The sequence below is a fragment of the Salminus brasiliensis genome, chromosome 23, assembly GCF_030463535.1.
Source record: "Salminus brasiliensis chromosome 23, fSalBra1.hap2, whole genome shotgun sequence".
In the NCBI taxonomy this organism is placed as follows: domain Eukaryota; kingdom Metazoa; phylum Chordata; class Actinopteri; order Characiformes; family Bryconidae; genus Salminus; species Salminus brasiliensis.
In genome coordinates, this window is record NC_132900.1 from 16,593,897 (window position 1) to 16,603,216 (window position 9,320).

Genomic DNA, 9,320 nt, shown 5'->3' on the forward strand with positions numbered 1-9,320 from the left:
CATGTCTTCAACAAACACCCTGAAAACAGCAGGATGATACTGATAATCTGGGTTGAGGATCTCATCATTGCTGCCAGAAACAATTACTTACTCATGGAGGTGAAAAAAAGGCAAACAACATTCAAGATGAAGGAAAACTGAACTATTTTCTAGGTACTGATTTGGATCAAAGTCAAGGAGCAGTAAAGAGGAGTCAAAAGAAGTACACATCAAAAGTACTAGAACAATTTGGTATGTCTGCTAAGGTCAACCCCATGTAGACAAAAGTCACAGTGTAACAAGTAGTGATTCTGTTGATCCTACAAGATCTCACAAAACAGCAGGTAGATTGATGTATGTGAAGAGCCAAAGGTGTGTGTGTGTGGGGGGGGGGTATTAGGCAGCAAGGAAGCTTAGTAATGTGGACAAATTCAGGCCTCACTGTATTGAAGACCCTTATTCAAGGAACATAAGGTTCTAATACTCATTGCAAGTTTTTCCATGGTTCCATTTTTTATATATTCATGTTGTGTGTAGGTTTTACTCCTTACAATTAACTTGCTCCCCATATGGCTATTGGGATCAACTTTACACAGAAACTCCAACCAAGGACTTCCCTGGTTTAGAATTTCCATTCATAAGGAAACACCCAGGATTTATAAACTGTCTTCAGAGAGAAGGACATCTGAAGTAAAAAACACCTCGGTGAGAGCTACTGTTTTCAATTGTTCCAATGGACACCAAGTATGAAAGAACGGTTAAAAAAAACTGGTGGATGTTTGTGTGTTTTGTGTTTTTACTGGGTTTGTGGTACAGAACAAAAATACATTTATATATTCATATATTCTTTTCTTTTTAATCTAAAGACGACTTAAAGCTGCAACAGTTACAATGTGTACAAGATCTGATCCAAGTTGGACCGTCAGTAAATTGTCGCAGTACGTGTCTGAGCCAAATGAACAACACTGGACTGCAGTCAAGCATGTATAAGGGAGGGTGGGGAGAAACTGACACTTGAGGCACACAGTGATGCAGATTCAGCATCAAATACAGAAGACAAACGAAGCACAACAGACTCCGGTTTTAGTCCAACTAAAGACGGTCCTCTTACTCTCTGCTCTCTACATGTGAAGGAGAATATATGGCACTGTCTGCAACCACTAAGGAAAGCTTGTACCTCACAGCTACTAAATGCCATGAACATGTGATAACCAATATGCACCTGTGAAAATATTGGAAGACAACCAAGAAGCAAAGAACTCTTCACAACAGGGGCTTAAATAGCTGTTTGAAACCACCTCTATACGACATGCTGCCACAGAGAAAGCCTAACCTAGACTCAAAGTGTGAAAGGGAATCTTTGTAGGGTAAGAACAGTCCATCATACCTAGTCTACTATCCAGACACAGAGAAAGTCCATAAACACAGACTGGTGAAATTTCTTAGTGTGTGTTACTGAACACCAAACCCAGACTGACTGTGTGTCAGATATTAAAGACCAGATACTGACCAATACTGACTACTGTTTCAGGGTTTGTAATGTACCACAGAGCTTCAAAGAGGTGTTCAACAGAATCACAGTTTGAGTTGATGCAGATGACCTTCAGCTCCACCAGATGGACGCTACAACATCACAAATTGTGAGATGTATATGGAGCAACCAGAGGTAAATACAGGTGAAAAAGGTTTTCTGTAAACTGAATAAGTCACTGTATGCTCTCAAACAGTCTGGAAGAACCTGGAACAACATGTTGTCTGATTATCCAGATGAAAATAACTTTACACATAAGCTAGATGATCACTGGGTCTACAACAAACCCCCTGAACACAGGGTTAGATGTTCATCATTAAGTACAGTAAGCTAACTGTGATGCTGTTGGTTATCATGATCACAGGTGTGTATTTATTGTCTCAGGAACAGACTGGCTCCTTTACGAGTGTGTTGCTACAGTATCTGTACATAAAGGCTCTATATAACATGACATGAGGTCAGAAGTCCATCATGAACGCTAAAAGCCTCCACAAACTTCCAGAGGGGCTGATTCTATGTCCCCCACCAATGTGAAAATCACTCCTAGGCCTTGATTCAGAGCTCTGTATTCACTAGGTTTTGATCAAGTTTCACAGAGACATCGTGAACTAAGGAGCTGATCAGTCAGAACTTCACTGACCGTGATTTCTTTAGGGGCTAGAGATCCTATATTTAACAGCCCAGATTCAATACAGGAGCTGCTTGTACTCGGAAAGCTGAATGAATCTGGATCAATTCTAATAAAGTTGATAAAGACGATTTTCTGACGTTACGATTATAAATCATGCGGGGACACAGACACAGTCTCCATACTGCAGGGTTTGTCTGAAACACTGAGTGACACTGATATATTACTTTTTAATGCAAGCAGAGAAATCACAGAATTAATGCTGATCAAATCGAGGAAATCCTCTTAAACTAACCTGACTGGTGGGACTGGGAAGGGCCAGAAGCCGCGACGCTGCCGCTGAGGGAAGCCGCCTGCCGACGTCCAGAACACGAACACCTGGAGAACAGGAGACCGTGGCGCTGCTCTTTGGGCTCCGATACTCTGAGGAGTTTTACAGTAGAGTCTCCAGCAATGAGAGCACCGCCCTGAGGAGCTGTACTCGGAGCCGGAGCAGGTGAAGGAGAAGTCGAAGAGCTGTGGTGGTGGAGGAGCCCTCGACTTTTTCGACCACGCCGACGCCCCCAGACCCTCTCCGGTGCGGGAGTGGCTGTGACGATCCTCGGGGTCTTCCGCTCCGGTAGCGCTGGAACTGAGACCGCCGCGTTGGAGACGTCGCGGGCTGCCTCTGGCCTCGTCTTCTGTCGGTGGAACTCGGACTGCCGGTCCAGCTGGACGAGCTCCAAGCTGAGCGTCTGGAGAGCTCGTTCCTCCGCGGTCTCCATGTTCCCCCACAGTAAACAGACAGAAACACAGACGGTCAGCGAGACAGAGGACTGTACAGTAACACAGCCAGCTGCTGTAATCCTCGAGCTCTCTGCTCCCTAAGATCAGTAAGACAGAGCTGAGAGTAAAGACTATAAAGGAGAGTCGGTCGCTCGACGCTCTGAGTCGACTCACGTCTCGAACAGCGGTTCAGAGTCTCGCTCAAAAAACGGAAATCACGTGATCGCTGGAAGCGAAGCTTCGTTACGTCACTGAAACAAATCACGTGCCAACGCGCGTCTGAAATGTGTACTTAAATAAAATATAAATGTATAAAATCAGTGAATTTGGTTGACTTTCATTTTAAGAGAAATATTTGAACATCAGGTGTTGTTTCCAAACCGACAGAAGAGATAAAAGTCCTTGACAAACCTCCGTATTCGAGGGTTTTTAACCTTAGACGACGTGAAATGTCCTCTAATAAAACATCAAAAGGAACAATAAGGACTAAACGACAGCAATCGTTTAAAATTTCTACCGCAATCCAATTTCCAAACACTGGAGAGAGTGGTCTGCCCCGCCCCTTCAACACCAGACCCGCAGCTCGAGCGGGTTGCCAGGTTGAGGACACTGAACCTGCAGGAACGAGCGCGAGACGAGTTCAATAACTTTTACAATGACAAGCGACGACGAGTCATATTCTGTAAGATGATCAGTAAATATACTCGCTTGATCTGTTTTTATTGTCTGTTCATTATAAACCAGCTCATGAGGATTTTATAGAACTCTGTCAACTGTTAGCGAGCTGGATGCAGCGCTGCCGGCTTTATCCAGAGCCAAGCTCGTTCTCCTGAACACAAAAGCCCACTGCTCCTAAAATACACTCTGGAGCTGGAGTTACTAATTTACACATCCTGACAACATACTGCTCAGTTTAACAGATAATATACACACTTTTCTCCGAGTAGTAGCTGCTGTAGACCTCAGTTATGAAGGGCCCTCACTGGAGCTTCACCACACAAACCTTCTGGACGCAGGAAGATCATCAGGGCTTCCAGCTCTTCAGCTTTCATTCATCACCAGCTCCCTCCATTTCATGTAGTTACTGTTACACATCAGTTTATTTCAGACTGTCTTTACCCTGATTTACACTTCTAACATTGTTGTTTGTTGTTAAAATAAAGTCTAATTATTAATGAACAACGCTGCTGTAACAACAAAGTATGACTTATGAGTTGATGAAAAAGACAAGATGAAAATGAAACAACTTTATTAAACAGTTGTATACATTATCTATTTACAGAGTAACAAGGGTTTATAAGGGTAAGTACATAAAAAACAGTAATCACATTGTTTAAAATGGTTATGATGAACATGATTTACAGTATTGAAAAGTGAAAATTTTATAGTATATTATTAATAAAACCAGGAATGGTGAGATCAGTATACAAACTCCAATCAGTGCAACAACCTTATTATAAAAATAATGCAAAACAAGGTATAGCAACAGATATGAATAAATATAATGCAGAAAAATATGTAAAAAGGACTTTAAAGGGACTTGAGAGATGTGCAGCTCTTCCTCCAGTGGGAACTGCTGCTCATTAGTCTGTCTGGAACGCTGCACTGTGGAGAATAACTGAAGTTATTACACAAAAATGTAGTTATTGTTTTGTGGGCTAGTTCTTCAGCACAGTGTGATGTAGAAAAGAAAGGATAGTTTATAGCTGTGGAGCATACGGTCAAGCCTGGGTTTGCTTGAGTTCCTCTATGGTTGGTGCCGGGACAGGCAGAAGCAGGCCAAACCTTCTGGGGTCATCAGGGTGAAGCTACCTTAGTCTGGGTCTTCCCCTGCCAGTCATGAAGCAGCAGCTGTAAGAATCAAATTCTAACAGACTGTTTACAAAGACGAGGAACATATTCCTCATCTGGGCTGTCATCACCTTTTCCTTTTCTCCCTGATCATCTGTTCCCCAATCAAAACTGTCAAATGTGAGATGAGTAAATACTAGGAATCATACTACAAGTACATTTACTTCTACATTACTACTCAAAACAATAATCATAACTTCCTGAGGTCACTGATCTCATGTTCATTCATGTTCAGGTTTTCGTTGTCTTGGACTCTCCTATTCTGAAGACAATATGATAAAGAATTACACACTGTCAGCATAGGTGTGGACTGCAGCTACTATTTTCTCTGTGTCATGTTCAGTAATAAACTATAGTTACCTCTTCTTCAAAGCTTCAGAGACATCCACTTTAATTAAGGCTATTTTGCATTCTGCATGACTATGATGCCATTCAAGCCATAGAGAGTATGCGTATGGTCATTATACCAAGGCGCTAGCTTTTTCTCCATAATTAGTTTGATCTTAATTGGCACAACAATGTCAAGATTAGAGCGGAGCACAGACAGTAGATCATCTGTTTCATGCTCAAGATCTATATGATGAGATGGGCTGGAGATGGTTAAATATGGAAGGTTATTAATAAATACACTAGCTGTAGACATTGTTATGGTACGTTTTTGCTCATAAAGCGAGGCGGCAGGCAGATATCCTGGTTTAAGACTACATGATTAGGTAATGGTCAGAAATGGAGTCAGGCTGAGAAGTGCTTACTAAATGTTCTGTTTCAATACCCAGGGTCAGAACTAGGTCTAGTGTATGGTTGGACCTATATCTATGAGTTGGACCTATAACATTTTAAATAAATCCCAAAGCATCAAGATTAATTTTAAACCCAGTTCTAAGGGGGTCCTGAGTCTTTTTTTTAAAGTGAATATTGAAATCTCCAACAATCAAAGCCTTATCAGTAGAGACAGCTACTTCTGAAAAGAAGTCAGCAATTTCACTAAGAAAATCTGTATACGGTCCAGGAGGACGATAGACTGTAATAAGCAGAACACAGTGCTGCTTTCTAGAAGCCGGAGAAAAGCCTCCCACTTTAAGACTAAGCACTTCAAGCGATTTAGCTTCATAACCTGAGTTTTGGATTAGGCCTAGAACTGAATCATAGATTGAGGCTACGCCGCCGCCACGACCGGACCTTAGTGGATAACTGCAGTAGTTAAAGCCTGGGGGAGTCGATTCATTCAGAGAAATAATTCATTAGGTTTAACCCACATTTCACAAAGACACAGTGAACTGAGGGGGGTTTACAGTAATAATTTCATTGACAATGACTACTTTATGTGCTAGAGACCGTATGTTTAACAGCCCAAACTTAATGTGGGAGTTGCTAGTACTCGGAAATCACGAAGCGCTAACGTCGATTCTAATCAGGTTGTTAAAATTGATTTTTGAACGTCTACAATTGCGGACTATATGAGGGACAGACACAGTCTCAATACTGCAGGGTTTATCTGATAAGCAATATGAGAGTGATACTGGTAAATTACTATTTCCCTCGGCCTGCTTCTCCAAAAGCCACTGCATCTTCTGGTCCAGCAGAGCAAGCTCCTTGCTGAGCGTCCGAAGAGCACGTTCCTCTGTGGTCGCCATGTTCCTTGAGGTAAACAAACACACAGAAGCGCAATCGACAGATGGTAAGACAAAGTAACGTTAAGTAAGAGGTCGCAGTTGACACAAAGATTACAATACCAACCAGCTGAGAAAAATAAGCAAATAAGCAAAAGCAAAGATGAAGGAATATCAACTGAGGACTAGGAGTAACAAGTCATTTTTCAAGTAATAAGAGAGCAAACAAACAAACAGCAGGTGAGCGAGCGTACAACCTGTCCACCGGAACCGCAAACATCTGCAGAGTTCATAGCTTTATGATAGGAGAGTCATATGTCTGCTGTAACTGGTGGGTCATCATTTTCTATCTGTGGAGCTCTGGTAGGAATCTGCACCCAACATGTTGCACAGCTGGACTGTAATACCTTTATGTGTGTATTGGGGAATGTGGGGATGGGTCATTTATGTTTGTAGAAACATGAATTTCACTTATTGAAGAATTCAGTCTTTAAATGAATCAAATGCATCAATAAAGTCAAAGTTCAAATCTGTTCAAATATCATTTATACCGTCTCATAAGATATTATAACATAAGACATATTTTCTAGCAGTTCTTAATTTTTAAATGCATTACTGACAGTATTTGATGTATTTGGCAGAGATATATCAGCATAACTAAAGTCTTTTTGTTAAATTGCAGATGATTCTGCTATTTTTGTCAGTAAAGATTACTTTATTTTACAGGTAGTTTTGTTAAAAAGCCTCAACAGATTAAAAGCTGTTAAAACAGATTTTTAATGTATTCCATTTATTCAGATTTTGTCAATATGTGCATCTAATTATAACTCTTGTAGTTTATCAGATTGACCACAGGGTGACATCCAAGCTCCATCCATGAGGTCAATTCCAAAGGGATTCCTTCTCACTATATAGAAGTGCACTCTTCTATTCGAGTGAACGGCTTCTGTGTCCTTAATAGTGAGTGATCGGAGGCTGAATATTAAAGACACTGTATTAGACTCTCGAGTGCAGAAGCCGTTGTTGTGTGTTTTTGCTTTATAAAAGTGAACTCCATAGAGAGGGAGAGTGTCCTTTCCTTCACATTACTTCATGAACTAAACTAAAGTCCATCAGAACCCTAAACTACTGCCAATTTTCACAACAATAAACTAGCTTTATCTTATTATTTCATATTTTAATATTTAAAAAAAAAACATATTGAACTTTAGCATTAACTGAAAGAGCAACAGAAATAGAAAAAAAACAATGTTAACAATGTTTATGGAGATTAAATTGAAAGAAATTGCACTCCATACCATTACAATATGGCATTAACAGCAAACAAGACAATGAAACTAAGTAAAAAGGTTTTATTAAACCAGCTAAAAGAATCATATTTCATCCTGACATGGCAAAATGTACATAATGTAGGTTTCACTTATATAAGAGAATATCAGCCTTATTAAAAAGAAAAACACCCACCAGAAACCACAAGCAACATTTTACCACACAGAACCCACACAGTGTCTATGTTTTTTATATACGTGACTTTCCAAAACAATGGAATCACTTCAGTATGCAGACGGCCCGTCACACCAACATCATCAAGGGAATACTTACATAATTCTCCCTCTGAGAGCATCACTGAATTTAAGAGTCTTCTGTAGGTCTGCTGGAGGAGGTGAAAATGGTGTGCTTACACTTTTGCTGAGCATCTCTTGAAGATGACCTGGGAGTCCTTTAGAGGAAAACTTGCAGCCCTGTTTCAGCTAAAGCGGTGACAAATGTTCCTCATCACAGGATGGACGGCATCAACCTCATCATACACTGTAAGACAAAAGCAGAAAATACACAAAAGCTTCATTATGATGTTGCAATAAAGTGTAGTGATGAAGGCAGTAGTACAGAGTAAAAACATAGAACAGTCATAAATTAAGTGCTTTGAGAGACTGGTTCTACAGCACATCAGAGCCAGTCTCCCACTCAGCTTTGACACACATCAGTTTGCCTATAAGGCCACTGAGGATGCCATCGCCACTGCCCTTCACACAGCACTCACACACCTGGATCACCAGGGGAGTTATGTGAGGATGCTGTTCATAGACTTTAGCTCTGCCTTTAACACGGTCATCCCCAGCAGACTGGTGACCAAACTCACAGACCTTGGACTTTCCCAACCCACCTGCATCTGGATTAAGGACTTTTTAACAGACCACACCCAGTCTGTTAGATTTGGCCGCCGTCACTCCTCTAGGGTAACACTCAACACTGGAGTTTCACAAGGTTGCGTGCTGAGTCCTCTTCTCTACACTCTACACCCACAACTGCACCCCCACCCACTCCAGCAACACGTTTGCGGACGACACGACCGTGGTGGGACTTATATCTGGTGGAGACGAGACCGCCTACAAGGATGAAGTCCAGGGACTGGCTGAGTGGTGTGCAGAGAACAACTTGAACTCCTCTAAAACAAAGGAACTGGTTATAGACTTTCCGGAGGAGATGCATCCCTAACCCTAACCCTAACCCTAACCCTAACCCATAAATGGGGACTGTGTGGAAAGAGTGTCTTCCTTCAGATTTCTGGGTACGCACATCTCTGAAGATCTCTCCTGGAACACCAACACCACAGCTGCGGTCAGGAAGGCACAGCAGAGACTCTATTTCCTGAGAATTCTCAGGAAAAATAACCTCCATGAGAAGCTGCTGGTGTCCTACTACCGCTGTGCCATTGAGAGTGTGTTGACCTACTGCATCTCAACATGGTACGTCAGCTGCTCAGCGGCAGGAAGGAGAGCACTACAGAGAGTGATCAACTCAGCCCAGAAGATCACCGGCTGTCCACTGCCCAGTCTGGAGGACCTGTTCAGCTCCCGCTGCCTCAGCAGGGCAGCCAACATCCTGAAGGACTCCTCCCACCCTGGACATCATCTGTTCCAACAGCTGCCTTCTGGAAAATGCTTCAGGTCCATCA